This window comes from Mixophyes fleayi, chromosome 2 (genome assembly GCF_038048845.1).
Source record: "Mixophyes fleayi isolate aMixFle1 chromosome 2, aMixFle1.hap1, whole genome shotgun sequence".
Lineage (NCBI taxonomy): Eukaryota > Metazoa > Chordata > Amphibia > Anura > Limnodynastidae > Mixophyes > Mixophyes fleayi.
Genome location: NC_134403.1, coordinates 11,166,822 through 11,184,977, shown reverse-complemented (window position 1 = coordinate 11,184,977; position 18,156 = coordinate 11,166,822). Strand labels below are relative to the sequence as shown.

The following is an 18,156-nucleotide window of genomic DNA, read 5'->3' as shown; positions in this document are numbered from 1 at the left end:
CAAACCAACAACAAATCAGAATCCTATTGGGGTTTTTTTGATGCTCTTGGCCAATCAGAACTCAGAGGGTATTGTTTTTAGAATCTCCTTTGCATTTCTTCCAGCATTTGCATGTTGCTTCTTGGATTAAATTGGTTTTTGTGGAGGGTGGGTGTTATTTTAACTCCCTTTAAATGTGAAGCTATTTTATAAAATCACTATTTGTATGGTGACCCATTTAACCTGCCCACTTTGTTCTGAGCCAACGTTAGCATATATCAGGGGAAGAACTGTTATTGACTGTTCATAGTGCCCCCCAAACTCTACATATTGTTTAATGTGAGTGCAGCTCATTGCAGAAGCCTGTGAATTCTCCATGGTGGAAGGAAGCGCTGGGACATAACGAGGAATTTCCCAGAGTGAGGGGTCTCTGTCTCTGATAACATTTACCTGTCAGTACTGATAGACCCAGTGTAACCTGACATCTAAGCTGCTGTTAGATCCAGGTTATACCGAATTTACCAGTGCTGTCGAGAGGGGTGACTAGCTCATAAATAACTGCGCTACACACATATTAGGAATCCTTGATAATACTATTCATTTGATGTTTTTGGGATCACATTTCTGGGTTACATAACCATTTTTCCCAATATTTTAGACTTTAAATCCAATATTTCTTCAAAACACAGGCCTATCCGTCCCAAACAAGAGGTGACATTTACAAGGATACAGAAAGCAGTTATTCTCAGTTTACACAAAACACAGAAAAGCTGATCACAAAGATTTGAAATCACTCTGGTTATTTTCAATCTCTGCAGTTGTTATTTAAGGATCCACAGAAATAAAAAGCAGAGGATATGTTATCATCATCATTTATTTATATAGCGCCACTAATTCCGCAGCGATGTACAGAGAACTCACTCCCATCAGTCCCTGCCCCATTGGGGCTTACAGTCTAAATTCCCTAACATACAAATACACACATACACACATACACAGACACACAGACTAGGGTCAATTTGTTAGCAGCCAATTAACCTACCAGTATGTTTTTGGAGTGTGGGAGGAAACCGGAGCACCCGGAGGAATCCCACGCAAACACGGGGAGAACATACAAACTCCTCACAGATAAGGCCATGGTTGGGAATTGAACTCATGACCCCAGTGCTGTAAGGCAGAAGTACTAACCACTATGCCGCCCGTTATCTAGGAATTGTACAGGTACACTCTGTGATAATCCACCTGCTTTAGTACATAGGGCCAGGGGCTAAATATCACATGGACCATTATGGTATATTGTATTACACAGTGCCATCTGCACACTGGAATATTTACTTATACACTGTGGGCCTGATTCATTAAGGATCTTAACTTGAGAAACTTCTTATTTCAGTCTCCTGGACAAAACCATGTTACAATGCAAGGGGTGCAAATTAGTATTCTGTTTTGCACATAAGTTAAATACTGACTGTTTTTTCATGTAGCACACAAATACTTGATAGCTTATGTGTACACTGAAATTTAAAGTTGATATTTGTGTGCTACATGAAAAAACAGGCAGTATTTAACTTATGTGCAAAACAGAATATTAATTTGCACCCCTTGCATTGTAACATGTCCAGGAGACTGAAATAAGAAGTTTCTCAAGTTAAGATCCTTAATGAATAAGGCCCCGTGTTCTCAAATATCAGATGCTGGAATTGAAATTAATATCCTGCTAGAAGTGGTTTTCAGTACAAGAACTTGAGAGAAAACTTGCTTATAATGATCCCCATCTACAAAAGATGTCTAGAAGTGGACACAAAGGGGAAGGCTTAGTTCTGCGCTGAAGCCATCTACAGGAAAACTCAGAACACTGCAGCCAAATGATTCGTGGTCATTAACCCAGTGGTGTTAGGTGATTTGAGATTATTTCTGCTTACTCTTACAGTGAACAGTAGAGATGTCAGGGGGAGAAAATAATAATAACCTCCAACTAGTCATCTTTCTGGTTTGGCTTTTGTGATCAAGCCGAATGGGTGGGTGTTAAATGTCGATAGTCAAAATGCGTACACCAAAACCTCCCTCTAGAATGTAAGCTGTCACGGGCAGGGTCCTCTCTACCTATTGTCCCACGTCTGTCTGATGTCTTATGTGTATTGCCTCATCTATTTGTTACTTGCTTCTGTACCCGGAGCTATGGAATCTGTGGCAGTGGCGGATCCAGGGGGGGGCGATCGGGGCCTAGCAGACACTTGCTGCCGACGGCTGCACAGTATGTGCAGGTCCGTCCAGCCGTGACAGGCAGGGACAGTGTGCTGCCCGGCTGCTCTGACTGTGTTTAAAACACAATCAGAGCAGCCGGGCAGCACACGGTCCCTGCCTGTCACGGCTGGACGGACCTGCACATAGTGTGCAGCTGTCAGCAGCCTAAGATGTTAGAAAGGGGCGGGGCCTAAATCCCCCCCCCCATCTCGCCCCGGGTACAGCATTTTTCTAGATCCGCCCCTGATCTGTGGCGCCCTATAAATAAGTAAATACTAGTCATAAAAAAATGTCGACAATCATAATGTCTATATGTTCATGAGGTCGTCCCAGTCAAAATGTCGACATAAATCACTAGATTTAAAACATCAACATATGGAAGAAAAAAACAAAACAAGTGCCCCCCTCCCAAAACAGCTTAACCAACCCTAGTGTTGCAAGCCTAGGCTGGTACTAGCAGTTGCTGGCGCTTGCCAAGCCGTGGGAAATCCCCATGTTATATAAATGACTGATCCACCGTTAGAGCTCATTTGTGCCGGGAGTTCTTAGGAGCTAGTATTGCGTCATGTATGAGGGGTTTTTTATTTTGCCAAGGATCCCTGGATTTATTACAGATGAAGACCCTGGATCTAGGTGAGAAATAAAAATGGTGAATGAGGGTAATGTGGGGGTGTTTTTAGTTCAATGAAAAGTCTTTTTACACTGGTGTCTTTGTCTTGGTGCACTACAGGTCCCAGCAGGCTCTGGGTACCAGGGCATGCTGTCACTTGTGGTACCCCAAGGACAGCATGCCCTAGCAGCCATGGATATGCTGGTATATTTAGTACTACAAGCGCCAGCATACCCAAACACTTCATGGCAACCTGGGCATGCTGGGACCTCTAGTGTACCAGGGACAATAATTACCCCAAGCCCACTGTCCCGGGGGGTGTGGGAAGAGGCCTAATGCTATCAGCATAGGACTGATTAAACCCAAGTGGAGGCTTCTCCTTTTTTTGTAGGCCCTAAGGAATCCAGCAACGTGCTGACATGCCTGGGCCCAAGCTGTGGGTTTCCCTGCTATAGTGCCATCAGCCCCGGCTGGCAAAGCCTAGTGCTGGTAATAGTAAAATTAGGGGGGACCCCACGCTTTCATATATTGCCGTTTTAACTCATGATTTATGTCAACATTTTGACTGTCCACTTTACAACCCAGTAGACATTGTAACAGTGTTGACGTTATGAACATCTAGACATTACGACTGTCTGCTTTTTAACTAGTCATTGTCCAAAAGTTTTGAGAATGACACAAGTATTGGTTTTCACAAAGTTTGCTGCTTCAGTGTTTTTAGACCTTTTTGTCAGATGTTGCTATGTTATACTGAAGTAACATTACAAGCATTTCATAAGTGTCAAAGGCTTTTATTGACAATTACATTACGTTTATGCAAAGAGTCGATATTTGCAGTGTTGACCCTTCTTTTTGAAGACCTCTGCAATTCGGCCTCGCATGCTGTCAATCAACTGCTGGGCCACATACTGACTGATAAGTTAAGATTAAGGGCTATGGAGTTTCTTGGCCATGGACCCATAACTGCGATGTTTTGATCCCCGAGCCACTTAGTAATCACTTTTGCCTCATGGCAAGTTGCTACATCATGCTGGAAACTGCATTGTTCGTCACCAAACTGTTCTTGGATGGTTGGGAGAAGTTGCTCTTGGAGGATGTTTTGGTACCATTCTTTATTCATGGCTGTGTTCTTAGGTAAAATTGTGAGTGAGCCCACTCCCTTGGTAGAGAAGCAACCACACACATGAATGGTCTCAGGATGCTTTACTATTGGCATGACACAGGACTGATGGTAGCGCTCACCTTTCCTTCTCTGGACAAGCGTTTTTCCAGATGCCCCAAACAATCTGAAAGGGGATTCATCAGAGAAAATGACTTTACCCCAGTCCTCAGCTGTCCAATCTCTGTACCTTTTGCAGAATATCAGTCTGTCCCTGATGTTTTTCCTGGAGATAAGTGGCTCTTTGCTGGCCTTCTTGACACCAGGTCATCCTTCAAAAGTCTTCGCCTTACTGTGTGTGCAGATGCACTCACACCTGCCTGCTGCCATTCCGGAGCAAGCTCTGCACTGGTGGTGCCCCAATTCCGCAGCTGAATCAACTTTAGGAGACGGTCCTGGCACTTGCTGGACATTCTTGGGTGCCCTGAAGCCTTTTTCACAACTATTGAACCTCTCTCCTTGAAGTTCTTGAGGATCCGATAAATGGTTGATTTAGGTGCAATCTTACTTGCAGCAATATACTTGCCTGTAAAGCCCTTTTTGTGCAAAGCAATGATGACTGCACATGTTTCCTTGCAGCTAACCATGGTTAACAGAGGAAGAACAATGATTTCAAGCACCACCCTCCTTTTAAAGCTTCATGTCTTTTATTCTAACTCAACCAGCATGACAGAGTGATCTCCAGCCTTATCCTGGTTAACTCTCACCTGTGTTAACGAGAGAATCACTGACCTGATGTCAGCTGGTCCTTTGTGGCAGGGCTGAAATGTAGTGGAAATGTTGTTTTGGGGATAAAGTTCATTGTCATGGCAAAGAGGGACTTTTAAATTAATTGCAATTCATCTGATCACCCTTCATGACATTCTGGAGTATAGGCAAATTACCATCATTAAAACTAAGGCAGCAGACTTTGTGAAAAATAATATTTGTGTCATTCTCAAAACTTTTGGCCATGACTGTACATCCCAAGCAGAAAACATGCTACGTACACTGGAGTCTCCTCCAGTAGCAAAAGTTGTTATACCTATGACTTTTTTTCACTAGCTGGATAGAAACCATAGATTTAGAGTCTATAACTCTCAGTCTGTGGCTTCCTGCAGTCTCCATTCCCCTCCTCACATCATGTCACTGCCCCTGTCACATGCAGCCCTGTCCTCACTAACACATCACTCATCTCCTAATATACTCTGTGCTGTTGGGTGACCCTTCTCCTTCCACTATATAACTCAGTCTGTGGCTTCCTGCTGCCTCCATTCCCCTCCTCACATCATGTCACTGCCCCTGTCACATGCAGCCCTGTCCTCACTAACACATCACTCATCTCCTGATATACTCTGTGCTGCTGGGGGACCCTGCTCCTTCCACTATATAATTCAGTCTGGCTATCTGCTGCCTCCATTCCCCTCCTCACATCATGTCACTGCCCCTGTCACATGCAGCCCTGTCCTCACTAACACATCACTCATCTCCTGATATACTCTGTGCTGCTGGAGGACCCCGCTCCTTCCATTATATAACTCTCAGTCTGTGGCTTCCTGCTGCCTCCATCCCCCTCCTCACATCATGTCATTGCCCCTGTCACATGCAGCCCTGTTCTCACTAACACATCACTCATCTCCTGATATACTCTGTGCTGCTGGGGGATCCTGCTCCTTCCACTATATAACTCTCAGTCTGTGGCTTCCTGCTGCCTCCATCCCCCTCCTCACATCATGTCATTGCCCCTGTCACATGCAGCCCTGTTCTCACTAACACATCACTCATCTCCTGATATACTCTGTGCTGCTGGGGACCCTGCTCCTTCTACTATATAACTCTGTCTGTGGCTTCCTGCTGCCTCCATTCCCCTACTCACATCATGTCACTGCCCCTGTCACATGCAGCCCTGTCCTCACTAACACATCACTCATCTCCTGATATACTCTGTGCTGCTGGAGGACCCCGCTCCTTCCACTATATAACTCTCAGTCTGTGGCTTCCTGCTGCCTCCATCCCCCTCCTCACATCATGTCATTGCCCCTGTCACATGCAGCCCTGTTCTCACTAACACATCACTCATCTCCTGATATACTCTGTGCTGCTGGGGACCCTGCTCCTTCCACTATATAACTCTCAGTCTGTGGCTTCCTGCTGCCTCCATTCCCCTCCTCACATCATGTCACTGCTCCTGTCACATGCAGCCCTGTTCTCACTAACACATCACTCATCTCCTGATATACTCTGTGCTGCTGGGGACCCTGCTCCTTCCACTATATAACTCTCAGTCTGTGGCTTCCTGCTGCCTCCATTCCCCTCCTCACATCATGTCACTGCTCCTGTCACATGCAGCCCTGTCCTCACTGACACATTACTCATCTCCTGCTATACTCTGATGATTGGCTGCACGGAATTCTAGCCCCACCCATTTGAACACTGGGACCACACAGGTGAGCTGCAGTACTGAATACAGAGAGGTGCTGTGACCCCAGTCACTCACACAACAGGTAGGATGAGTGGTTTATAGTTTTGTAATACTTGTAGAACTCGTCTCACAGAAAGATAATTACTATTAATAAGCGAGACGCCCACTGCCACATATTAAGCAGGATAAAAAGAGACATTTGGGGTGGGGGAAGAGATAATGTATGTGAGACAGGTAAGAGGGTGGAGAGTGGAGTGTTACGGGATTAACGAGCTGCATATAAATAGATGATATATTTTGGGAGCCCCTCCCACTGCTACAGGAGCGACAGGTCTGACAGATTCTTTACACTTCACGCTAAACTTCATCTCAATGAGAGCCTGTCAGAGACTCTTCATCCCAATGAGACAGCCTGCCAGAGACTCTTCATCCCAATGAGACAGCTTGTCAGAGACACACTTCATGCCAGTGAGACAGCCTGCCAGAAACACACTTCATCCCAGTGAGACAGCCTGCCAGATACACACTTCATCCCAGTGAGACAGCCTGTCAGAGACACACTTCATCCCAGTGAGACAGCCTGTCAGAGACACACTTCATCCTAATGAGACAGCCTGCCAGAGACTCTTCATCCCAATGAGACAGCTTGTCAGAGACACACTTCATCCCAGTGAGACAGCTTGTCAGAGACACACTTCATCCCAGTGAGACAACCTGACAGAAACACACTTCATCCCAGTGAGACAGCCTGCCAGATACACACTTCATCCCAGCGAGACAGCCTGTCAGAGACACACTTCATCCCAGTGAGACAGCTTGCCAGAGACACACTTCATCCCAATGAGACAGCCTGCAAGAGACACCCTTATCCTAATGAGACAGCCTGCCAGAGACACCCTTCATCCCAATTAGACAGCCTGCCAGAGACACCCTTCCTCCCCGTGAGACAACATCATATTCAGACAGCCTGTGAGAGACAGCTTGTGAGGTACGCAGCATCTTTTAGAAGCATCCTGTGAATATGTATTTCATGCTACAGCAATAGCTTGTGTGTGAGAGAGATCATCTTGTAGAGACAGTTCTCCCTTTAGAAACAGCCTGTAAGAGAGACAGCACCTATTTTGTGAGACAGACACTTCACGTTGTAGCTGAAGTCTGTAAGAGTGATGCTTCTTTTAGACTGCAAGATGTATATATATCCTCAAATTGGAGACACACTAGAAGCACATATATTCAACGAGACCCACTGAGGATAGACAGCCTACTATGTAATTAGAGGAACATTGTAGAAAGTCATTCTACCATCTGATGAAACATTCACTAGAGACACCCTGATGTCTAATGAGACTAAACTATAAGAGAGACATCCTACTAACTAATGAAAAAAACATTGGAGAGAGCATCCTTTCATGTATATTACGGGACAGGGAATTCTGTTCTCGAGACCCTATAAAAACTACAAAGACAAGAAGAACTGGGGATACAAATCACAACAAGAACCAATCTAAAGAGGAAATACAGTGACACAAATCAATAGGAGCCGTCTTCTGTAACCAGGAACCCCAAGAACATCAGAGGGACCGATCAATCTGCTCCACTACTGACTTACTAAGGACAATAAGGAATCAGGACCAGACAGTAATAGGTAACAGGAAAGGGCGACCTACAAGAAATAAGTATTAATGGGTAAGTACAATCCACCTCATCCTGGTCCATGTTCTTCTAGGAGATAACAAGTTTGGATTAGTATCTAAAGAGCGATATTGTTTAAATCATCAATTTGTTCGTAAATCAGATCGTGTATTGTGCTCTTATCTTCTCATCTAGGAGTGTGACATTAATATTTCCTCAAATTATAGCACTGGCCATTCCAACGTATATAAATGTATATACCTGGCTGTGTATATACCGGGTCAGCGTTCCTCAGGATGGGGTATAATATTGATGGGGCTGTAGTGAAAGGGTACAATGTGTACATACAATGAAGAGGCGTAATAGTGATAGGGAGCTGTGTACGTACCATGAAGAGATGTAATAGTGATAGGGAAATGTGTGCGTACCATGAAGAGGTGTAATAGTGATAGGGAGCTGTGTACGTACCAAGAAGAGATGTAATAGTGATAGGAAAATGTGTACGTACCATGAAGAGGTGTAATAGTGAAAGGGAGATATGTACGTATCATGAAGAGGTGTAATAGTGATAGGGAGCTGTGTACGTACCATGAAGAGGTGTAATAGTGAAAGGGAGATATGTACGTATCATGAAGAGGTGTAATAGTGATAGGGAGCTGTGTACGTACCATGAAGAGGTGTAATAGTGATAGGGAGATATGTACGTATCATGAAGAGGTGTAATAGTGATAGGGAGCTGTGTACGTACCATGAAGAGGTGTAATAGTGAAAGGGAGATATGTACGTATCATGAAGAGGTGTAATAGTGATAGGAAAATGTGTACGTACCATGAAGAGGTGTAATAGTGAAAGGGAGATATGTACGTATCATGAAGAGGTGTAATAGTGATAGGGAGCTGTGTACGTACCATGAAGAGGTGTAATAGTGATAGGGAGATGTGTACGTACAATGAAGAGGCGTAATAGTGATAGGGAGCTGTGTACGTACCATGAAGAGATGTAATAGTGATAGGGAGATGTGTACGTACCATGAAGAGGTGTAATAGTGATAGGGAGATGTGTACGTACCAGGAAGAGGTGTAATAGTGATAGGGAGATGTGTACGTACCAGGAAGAGGTGTAATAGTGATAGGGAGCTGTGTACGTACCATGAAGAGGTGTAATAGTGATAGGGAGCTGTGTACGTACCATGAAGAGATGTAATAGTGATAGGGAGCTTTGTACGTACCATGAAGAGATGTAATAGTGATAGGGAGATGTGTACGTACCATGAAGAGATGTAATAGTGATAGGGAGCTTTGTACGTACCATGAAGAGATGTAATAGTGATAGGGAGATGTGTACGTACCATGAAGAGATGTAATAGTGATAGGGAGCTGTGTACGTACCATGAAGAGGTGTAATAGTGATAGGGAGCTGTGTACCTACCATGAAGAGATGTAATAGTGATAGGGAGATGTGTACGTACCATGAAGAGATGTAATAGTGATAGGGAGCTGTGTACCTACCATGAAGAGATGTAATAGTGATAGGGAGATGTGTACGTACCATGAAGAGGTGTAATAGTGATAGGGAGATGTGTATGCAGTGGGACGAGGTACAATAGTGATAGGGAGATGTGTACGTACCATGAAGAGGTGTAATAGTGATAGGGAGATGTGTATGTACCATGAAGAGGTGTAATAGTGATAGGGAGATGTGTACGTACCATGTAGGCGCCACGGCGCTGCGGACGCCTTGAGGCGCCTTATAAATAAAAATTAATAATAATAATAATAATGAAGAGGTGTAATAGTGATAGGGAGATGTGTACGTACCATGAAGAGGTGTAATAGTGATAGGGAGCTGTGTACGTACCATGAAGAGGTGTAATAGTGATAGGGAGATGTGTACGTACAATGAAGAGGCGTAATAGTGATAGGGAGCTGTGTACGTACCATGAAGAGATGTAATAGTGATAGGGAGATGTGTACGTACCATGAAGAGGTGTAATAGTGATAGGGAGATGTGTACGTACCAGGAAGAGGTGTAATAGTGATAGGGAGATGTGTACGTACCAGGAAGAGGTGTAATAGTGATAGGGAGCTGTGTACGTACCATGAAGAGGTGTAATAGTGATAGGGAGCTGTGTACGTACCATGAAGAGATGTAATAGTGATAGGGAGCTTTGTACGTACCATGAAGAGATGTAATAATGATAGGGAGATGTGTACGTACCATGAAGAGATGTAATAGTGATAGGGAGCTTTGTACGTACCATGAAGAGATGTAATAGTGATAGGGAGATGTGTACGTACCATGAAGAGATGTAATAGTGATAGGGAGCTGTGTACGTACCATGAAGAGGTGTAATAGTGATAGGGAGCTGTGTACCTACCATGAAGAGATGTAATAGTGATAGGGAGATGTGTACGTACCATGAAGAGATGTAATAGTGATAGGGAGCTGTGTACCTACCATGAAGAGATGTAATAGTGATAGGGAGATGTGTACGTACCATGAAGAGGTGTAATAGTGATAGGGAGATGTGTATGCAGTGGGACGAGGTACAATAGTGATAGGGAGATGTGTACGTACCATGAAGAGGTATAATAGTGATAGGGAGATGTGTACGTACCATGAAGAGGTATAATAGTGATAGAGGGATGTGTACGTACCATGAAGAGGTATAATAGTGATAGAGGGATGTGTACGTACCATGAAGAGGTATAATAGTGATAGGGAGATGTGTACGTACCATGAAGAGGTGTAATAGTGATAGGGAGCTGTGTACATACCATGAAGAGGTGTAATAGTGATAGGGAGATGTGTACGTACCATGAAGAGGTGTAATAGTGATAGGGAGCTGTGTACGTACCATGAAGAGGTATAATAGTGATAGAGGGATGTGTACGTACCATGAAGAGGTGTAATAGTGATAGAGGGATGTGTACGTACCATGAAGAGGTGTAATAGTGATGGAGGGATGTGTACGTACCATGAAGAGGTGTAATAGTGATAGGGAGATGTGTACGTACCATGAAGAGGTATAATAGTGATAGGGAGCTGTGTACATACCATGAAGAGGTGTAATAGTGATAGGGAGATGTGTATGCAGTGAGACGAGGTATAATAGTGATAGGGAGATGTGTACGTACCATGAAGAGGTGTAATAGTGATAGGGAGATGTGTACGTACCATGAAGAGGTGTAATAGTGATAGGGAGATGTGTACGTACCATGAAGAGGTGTAATAGTGATAGAGGGATGTGTACGTACCAGGAAGAGGTGTAATAGTGATAGGGAGCTGTGTACGTACCATGAAGAGGTGTAATAGTGATAGAGGGATGTGTACGTACCAGGAATATATATGCTGCAGGCAAGGAAATGGTGGCTGAACAATTTGAGCTCATGTGTCACCTCTTCTGTGTTCTCTTCATCCTGTATCTGTGTATATTCCTTGTTGTTCCTGTGTTTGGATGTGTTACAGACGACTCATATTTATGTTTGTTCCATACATACTAAATACAGTTCTTGTTCCCCGCGTGTGTCCATCTTTGTTCCTTTACAAAGAACCTGAACTCACAGATCATGATTCTAACATACCCCCAATCAGACATATTGTCCACCTCGCAGCTCTCTCCACAACTCTCTCGTCACTCCCTCAGTAGATGTGATTTGGGTAATGTCGCTGGATGCCCATAGGTAGCACTTTAGAGATACAATAGCCCTTTTTGACGGCACTAATAAGTTGGTCTACAGTTGTATATGTGTTACAGTGTTGTCACTCTGTGTTACAGCAATGTACAAGGTAATGTGTGTTGTACATGGAATGTTCTAGTTTTGTTCTCATGTTGGTCTCACATGCAAGATGTGTTATGTGTTATGTCTGTATTCTGAGATAACTACACAGCTCAACATAAAAGTTATTACACAATGAACTACCCAGTGTGAGCCTGTTGACAGAATGAAAGAAATCTAATCTGCACCTAACTATATCCTCAGTTTATTCTCTCGGAGACACCTATTGGACAGTAACAGTAGTGCGGGGGTAACACACAGGTGCTGGAAGAAACTTTTACAACTATCTCAGTTCCAGCTGTGTCTTTCTTGCTTTGTGATTTCTGCAGTTACCTATTTTTCTGCTTTTATTTTGCAGTATCCCACAACTTCTTTGCTATCCTCCATCTATGGCATCTTTCCTTAGTTTTCTCCTTCTTGTACCTGGGACGAGAAAAGTAGTTCCGCACCAAGTTATGGACCATCTTCTTTGGTTACGTGATCTGTAACCACAATGGAGGGGGTGCTACGTGCAACATGAATCAAATCATTAGAAAAGAGAGAGCATCTCTCCTCAAGGGGTTTTGAACCCTTCTCGCATTTTCTCAGATCGCACCTTCATTCAGCAAATCTGTTTAAACATCCTTATGGGATTGGGCAATACAGCCTCTTGTAGCAATTCAAGTGTTCAATTATTTATATTTTTCTCAAATGCTATGATCCCTATGATAAGGATAGTGACCCTTTCCTGTCCTAAAGAGCTTATACATGTTGTCAATTGACCCCGTACCATTGCTAATAAATCATTGTCACATACCAAACCACTACTCAAGATGATATGAGCCTTGGTCATTTGTGACCAGCCCCTCCCCCGGGTCTAATTTTTATTCACATCTTTTCTTACTTTTTCACTCTATCATCATTTTTAATATTTCGCCTAAATTCTGACCATGTACGAGAGCTTCATAGATTACCAATAAAGGTTATGTTTTAACTGTTTGATGTTTGGTAGAGGACTGGAGTACAACCCTTGTTCTCTTTCTTTTCTAATGATCCTTCTTGTACCTGACAACTTACATGGTGACCTGGTTGTTAAAAGCCTGGACCCTTTTTCTTAACATAGTTACCAGACAATACAAAGAGATTAAGGTATTCCAACCAGCTGACTTTGGGGCCTACTTATCAAGACCTAAACCATGCGAAAACTGCTTTTTCTGCGCAGTTTTTGGAAAATGGCCATTTAAGATAAGTTTAAAGCAAATTACTGCACCATCATCATCATCATCATTTATTTATATAGCGCCACTAATTCCGCAGCGCTGTACAGAGAACTCACTCACATCAGTCCCTGCCCCATTGGAGCTTACAATCTAAGTTCACTAACACACACACACACACACAGACTAGGGTCAATTTGTTAGCAGCCAATTAACCTACCAGTATGTTTCTGGAGTGTGGGTGGAAACCGGAGCACCCGGAGGAAACCCACGCAAACACGGCGAGAACATACAAACTCCTCACAGATAAGGTCATGGTCGGGAATTGAACTCATGACTCCAGTGCTGTGAGGCAGAAGTGGTAACCACTGAGCCACCATGCTGCCCATCCAGCAGTCCCCATAATACTCTATGGGGTCTGTGGTTTGGGCAACTTTATCAAGGTCCACAAAGCTTATCTTATCGGAGCCTGACCCTGATCCTCATCTGAAGATGAAGTTAGCCATTCAATCCTATAGTGAGAGCACTGTGGTAGAGGGATCTTCTGATCCCTTTCTGGAAGACTTGCTGCTCTCCCCTGCGTTGTTTAATGATAATGACCTCTGTGCATGTACAGTAAAGAATCCAGGTCAGAACCTGGAGCGGTCTTTAGTAAAAAGTCTTCTCTGGACCAGCCTGCTATCGGACGCGCTGTCCAGACATGACTATAATAGTAAATCATCCCGTTAATTCATCTCTCATCACTGTGATGACTGATGATTATTACCAGTACAAAATTGTGATTAACAGTAAATAGTCCCCTTTATGTCTTCCCCAGCGACAGCGAGAAATATGGAGTAGAGTACAGGCTCATAGTGTCATCTGAAGCAGATCTGTTCTTCCCTTCATTCTCTCTCTGAGCTACTTATACAGCTTTAGTATTACTTTACCAGCAGCTGTACCTTCATTGTGTTAAAGGATTTCCTTCCGAAACTATAATTAAATGAAATATATAGCAATCTACCTGCTACAGATGATTATACATTATATAAATATAGATATAGATATAGAGATAAAATAAACTACTGCTTAATGAATCATATAATCATATACAATGAGCAATAACAAAATGAAGTAACAACATTGTTAGCTATGAATTGATTAGTAAAATGGAGAAACATTTAGTCAGTATTATGTGATTGGAACTGAAACTAATATGTTGCTATTTCCATGATGTTTCTTTTACTGGTCTCATCTTACGTTATATTATTTGTATGGCTGGATGAAACCCATTGCATGCTGGGAGCCCAGGTACTATGCGAATGAGCTTCATCTTTTCCTTACGTATAACTCATGATCGCATTCAGAGGCTATCCACGCATTTCACGTACAGCTTATTACCACGCAGTGTGCTGAGTGAGATATGAGGAGAGGTCTAAGAAGGTGGGGAGGGATGAGCTTTATTATAAAGTGTCCATCCATCCATATTATAAGTATCATACATCATATAATGATACAAAAGTAATGAGGAACAGGTTGCACCTGGTGAATGACAGGATACATGAGTTGGTGGTCTATGTTGAATGAAGGTGATAGGGATTCACTGTGGTATAAAAAGGTGGTGGTTGGGCTGAACTTTTATGTAGGTGGAGGACAACTGTGTTATAAGCAGTTGAACGGTACGGACAGAGTTATAAGTAAATGATGAGTGGGTTGTTGTCTGAAGGAGATGGAGGTTGGCTGTGGTAGAAGAAGGTAGATGGTGGTCTATGTTGTATGAAGACAATGGAGGTTGGCTGTGGTAGTAGAAGGTAGATGGTGGTCTATGTTGTATGAAGACAATGGATGTTGGCTATGGTAGAAAAAGGTAGATGGTGGTCTATGTTGTATGAAGACAATGGAGGTTGGCTATGGTAGAAGAAGGTAGATGGTGGTCTATGTTGTATGAAGACAATGGATGTTGGCTGTGGTAGAAGAAGGTAGATGGTGGTCTATGTTGTATGTAGGTGATGGAAGTTGGCTGTGGTAGAAGAAGGTAGATGGTGGTCTATGTTGTACGAAGACAATGGAGATTGGCTATGGTAGAAGAAGGTAGATGGTGGTCTATGTTGTATTAAGACAATGGAGGTTGACTATGGTAGAATAAGGTAGATGGTGGTCTATGTTGTACGAAGACAATGGAGGTTGGCTATGGTAGAAGAAGGTAGATGGTGGTCTATGTAGTATGAAGATAATGGAGGTTGGCTATGGTAGAAGAAGGTAGATGGTGGTCTATGTTGTACAAAGACAATGGAGGTTGGCTGTGGTAGAAGAAGGTAGATGGTGGTCTATGTTGTATGAAGACAATGGATGTTGGCTATGGTAGAAAAAGGTAGATGGTGGTCTATGTTGTATGAAGACAATGGAGGTTGGCTATGGTAGAAGAAGGTAGATGGTGGTCTATGTTGTATGAAGACAATGGATGTTGGCTGTGGTAGAAGAAGGTAGATGGTGGTCTATGTTGTATGTAGGTGATGGAAGTTGGCTGTGGTAGAAGAAGGTAGATGGTGGTCTATGTTGTACGAAGACAATGGAGATTGGCTATGGTAGAAGAAGGTAGATGGTGGTCTATGTTGTATTAAGACAATGGAGGTTGACTATGGTAGAATAAGGTAGATGGTGGTCTATGTTGTACGAAGACAATGGAGGTTGGCTATGGTAGAAGAAGGTAGATGGTGGTCTATGTAGTATGAAGATAATGGAGGTTGGCTATGGTAGAAGAAGGTAGATGGTGGTCTATGTTGTACAAAGACAATGGAGGTTGGCTGTGGTAGAAGAAGGTAGATGGTGGTCTATGTTGTATGAAGACAATGGATGTTGGCTATGGTAGAAAAAGGTAGATGGTGGTCTATGTTGTATGAAGACAATGGAGGTTGGCTATGGTAGAAGAAGGTAGATGGTGGTCTATGTAGTATGAAGATAATGGAGGTTGGCTATGGTAGAAGAAGGTAGATGGTGGTCTATGTTGTACAAAGACAATGGAGGTTGGCTGTGGTAGAAGAAGGTAGATGGTGGTCTATGTTGTATGAAGACAATGGATGTTGGCTATGGTAGAAAAAGGTAGATGGTGGTCTATGTTGTATGAAGACAATGGAGGTTGGCTATGGTAGAAGAAGGTAGATGGTGGTCTATGTTGTATGAAGACAATGGATGTTGGCTGTGGTAGAAGAAGGTAGATGGTGGTCTATGTTGTATGTAGGTGATGGAAGTTGGCTGTGGTAGAAGAAGGTAGATGGTGGTCTATGTTGTACGAAGACAATGGAGATTGGCTATGGTAGAAGAAGGTAGATGGTGGTCTATGTTGTATTAAGACAATGGAGGTTGACTATGGTAGAATAAGGTAGATGGTGGTCTATGTTGTACGAAGACAATGGAGGTTGGCTATGGTAGAAGAAGGTAGATGGTGGTCTATGTAGTATGAAGATAATGGAGGTTGGCTATGGTAGAAGAAGGTAGATGGTGGTCTATGTTGTACAAAGACAATGGAGGTTGGCTGTGGTAGAAGAAGGTAGATGGTGGTCTATGTTGTATGAAGACAATGGATGTTGGCTATGGTAGAAAAAGGTAGATGGTGGTCTATGTTGTATGAAGACAATGGAGGTTGGCTATGGTAGAAGAAGGTAGATGGTGGTCTATGTTGTATGAAGACAATGGAGGTTGGCTGTGGTAGAAGAAGGTAGATGGTGGTCTATGTTGTATGAAGGTGATGGAAGTTGGCTGTGGTAGAAGAAGGTAGATGGTGGTCTATGTTGTACGAAGACAATGGAGATTGGCTATGGTAGAAGAAGGTAGATGGTGGTCTATGTTGTATGAAGACAATGGAGGTTGACTATGGTAGAATAAGGTAGATGGTGGTCTATGTTGTACGAAGACAATGGAGGTTGGCTATGGTAGAAGAAGGTAGATGGTGGTCTATGTAGTATGAAGATAATGGAGGTTGGCTATGGTAGAAGAAGGTAGATGGTGGTCTATGTTGTACAAAGACAATGGAGGTTGGCTGTGGTAGAAGAAGGTAGATGGTGGTATATGTTGTCTAAAGGTGATGGAGGTTGGCTGTGTTATATGGAGGTGGAGGGTGGTCTTTGTTATATGGAGGTGGAGGATAGCTGTGTTATAAGCATTTGGATGGTATGGACAGATTTATAACAAAGGAGGTGGAGTGGTCTATGTTATATGGAGGTGATGGAGGTTATTTGTGGTAGAGGAGGGTGGAGGGTGGTCTATGTTGTATGGAGGTGATGGGTGGGCTGTGGGACTTCCAGCATCACTCTTCATGGGGTGTGGGGTTTAATAGTGACTGAAAGTGAAGCATTATTAATACATTATCCTGAGGTTAAGGTTTACCATCAGTGACATGAATAACAACTGAAATAAATCACAACATCCGGGAACATCCTGTAAAATGTTTATTGGTGGATTTACAACTGCTGACTCAATGCTGAAACGCGTTGTTTACCAGATGGGCTGTTTAATATGCTATACCATAGTACATATAAATGTTTAATAATATATTATGTGGAATGTAATCCTGTACGTGGACCTGCCCATCTCTAATGTGGTGTCACTTTGGTTAAACAATCTTCTCTTCTCTTCACCACCCCCCGATCCCCACTGCCAGTCCTCCACATTTCCCTGATTAACTCTGTCCCCCCATGCTTCAACAGCAGCCATATAGTGCCCAGGACAATGCAGGCAGCTTCAAAGAAAGAAACTGTTACAATTGGGCATGAAATGATGTTAGCCCCCTCCATGCATACCTCACCCCCCCCCCGTACCCCCTGCAGCTTTATCCTTATACACACCTCCCCATGACTTGTCCTGCAGATCTAACCTTCTAATCTACTGCGCACCCTCTCCGCCTCACTGGTCTCTGCCTTTACCAAATTATTCAGCCATCTCCTATCCACAGGTATTGTCCCTTCTGCCTTCAGCACATTTCACTATCAATGAGGTGGCAGTGCTGGCATAATCATATGGATGGTGCTGGTGTAGTTGTGGCAGTGCTGGCATAACCCAAGGAATTAAGTACTATGTAAATCTGGCTCATAGCTTGAGGAAGGGGGGGCACAATCTTTACTGAACCAAAACGTTCCCCAGTACATTGCCATTTAGAAAGTTTGGACAAATTTGGCTATGGC

General features: G+C 43.3%; 1 protein-coding gene across 2 annotated transcripts in view; it reads left to right on the top strand.

Moving 5' to 3' along the window:
• Window positions 1-6,718: 6,718 nt before the first annotated feature.
• Window positions 6,719-18,156, top strand: part of LOC142140684 (FH2 domain-containing protein 1-like) — a 62,336-nt gene continuing 50,898 nt past the window's right edge. For both annotated transcript variants that reach the window (XM_075198462.1, XM_075198464.1), the window contains exon 1: window positions 6,719-8,079. The gene's annotated coding sequence lies outside the window, so the exon portion shown is untranslated. The remainder of the gene's footprint in view (window positions 8,080-18,156) is intronic.